Source organism: Ixodes scapularis, unplaced genomic scaffold (genome assembly GCF_016920785.2).
Source record: "Ixodes scapularis isolate PalLabHiFi unplaced genomic scaffold, ASM1692078v2 PGA_scaffold13__105_contigs__length_92229423, whole genome shotgun sequence".
Classification (NCBI taxonomy): domain Eukaryota; kingdom Metazoa; phylum Arthropoda; class Arachnida; order Ixodida; family Ixodidae; genus Ixodes; species Ixodes scapularis.
The window spans coordinates 83,890,249-83,892,692 of NW_024609839.1; positions in this window are offsets into that span (position 1 = coordinate 83,890,249).

Consider the following 2,444-nt stretch of genomic DNA (forward strand, 5'->3'; position numbering starts at 1 on the left):
ATCTGTGGGCAACGCTGCACAAAGTCGTAGCGCGATAGGTTAAGAAACCGAATTTTGCGGTCGATTTAAAGAGCCTGGCCGCTCCTTGGGGCACCTAGTAGAAGAGACCACCCGAAACACACTACAACGTGAATATCCATAAATAAACGGATGCCAAGTGCCCCTGGTCCCGGCTAAGGGCGATCCTTTGATTTCAAGAATCAACACAAACAAGCAGAACGACGCAGACGTTTCGAGCGAATGCGGACAGCAAGACGTCTGCTCCTTGCGGAGGAGCTGCGGTGACGTCAGAACAATGCCAAGCGCTGATTGGCTCTAATTGAAAGGATAGTGGGTAGACTCTAATGTTATGTGTCTTAAGGTATACCCACTATTTTTTTATTTTCTTTTTAATCAGGCAAAAAGGCTCGGTGTTCCGACATCATCGCAACCCTTCTGCAAGAAGCAGACGAACTCCTGCTCTGCATACACTTTGTCAACTGTCAAGACCCGAAAAAAATAACAATGGGGGACAACAAGTGGGTGGCGGGAGGTAAGGCCGGTAACTGGTTTGCAAAAACAAGAGAAGGGAGGGCAAATGGACTTAAAGTCGAGACTCAAGGCCTCACAAGTGTGCATCTGGGAGTTGGACTATTTAAATTAGAGGGGAAGAAAATTCATGCTTGGCGGCAAAAAGACGAGGTTCGGAAAATCGCGCGTTTGGGGTGACAATCATCAAACATTTTCCTCCGTGAAAAGCACTCGCTCCCTCCGCCGGACTAAGAAAGAAGGCACGTCTATTAGAGATGTCGTGCTTTAGTGTTACATCTGCGTTCACTGTGGGCGATGTACCATAGACGGCGGGTGCGGACACAAACGTCCCCATCCTCCCCGTTGGCGGAACCAGCTTGGCCAAGCAGGGTCACCCAAAATTTAGTTTACTTCTATTTGTTTCATTTTTACCCGTGCTTCAGGCGGTTTCTGCAGCAGTTCTTGCTATATGCCCTTCCCGTATCAGGACATGGGACTTTATCACAAGTTGCGAGACGATTTGGTAATCGTGTTTGCAATATTTGTGCACATAAATATAAGTAAATGTAACGAGGTAACTCCTTACAGTTACTTTCGAAAAACATTAACCCTATTTTGTTACAAGTTACAGAAAAAGTAATCAAAAGTAAAAGTAACGCGTTACCGGTAACAAGTTACTAGTAATTAGTTACTTCCCAAGACGTCTTGCACGTAAGCTTTCAAAACGTAACGTAAAGATATTGCAAAAACTCTGCAGATATTTATCGAAACAATTATGTCAATAAAGCCGACAAGGGGTGGGGGGAGGAGGGGGGGATAAGTTTATTTCCGTGAGAATAATTCGCTAAGAAAACGTATTGAGAGCCAAAGGCGCTGCCCCCCCCCCCCCCCCCCCCCCCCCTTTCCCGGTCATGCAGCTGCGGTCGGCACGGCGCGTTCGAGAGCTTGGATTGTAGAGAGGACCCACCTCAAACCATGGGCAACCTATGCAACCTTATGTCGGGGTGCCTCCCGCACCCATTGGTGGCAAGTGCGCATGCGCGGCATTGTCGCGTGGCGAGGAGGAAAGCAGGCGGAAAGGCGGGGACGCTCGCAGACGATCAACGCGTTCGCCTCCTCCTCGCCGCTCGTATCGCTAACCCGTCCCGTAAACCACGTGACTCTGAAGGAGACGTTGCACACTCTCTGTATTAGAGGCTCTCCGCGTCGAAGCTCCGCGCGAATCTGTTTTTGTTTTGCGCATGCCCGTTGCCTGCACCCGGTGTGGGTGAGCGCTGACTTGTTTGCGAAGTCTCTACACAACGAAACTTTTATTTAAACTTTAATACGTTCAATGGGTAACGTTACCAATCACTTCCAACACGCGCCATTGAACGAAAATAAAATTTGTACACATTAACGGACACTTTCGGTTCGGTAACGACGCTTACTGATTTGTTTTCTTCTTTCTACGTTTTTACGTAATTTTCATCTCTGAACCCTAATTTTTATGCCCTGCTTAGTCAATCGAACACTTCGACTGCGATATGAAAGCTCGTATGCCCGGTACTACGTTATTCAAACTTCCGTGGTGCTCGCCGCAGTAAGTAAAAAGAGCCACGTGCTTTATTCCTCGCCACATAATTTTTTTTTTTTTTTTTTTTTTTTTTATGTTGCGGTTTTAGGGAGTTTTTTTTTTTTTTTTTTTTTTCGTCGAAACGACGTGTCTCTCTATAGTGCGTTTCGCCGCGCCGATAAATAATTCAGTCGTATGGGCCGTGGTTGGCGAAAGCATCCAATGCCTTGGTGCCTGTCTGGCTTCACTGCAAGACACTCCCAAAGCCTCATTAAGCTAAGAGATCGCCTAATTGAATCGACGCCTGTTTGTTTTGTTTTTTTTCTATACTTTTAGTGATAGCTTTTTTTTTATTGTTTAGTTGCGAGATTTTGTTTTA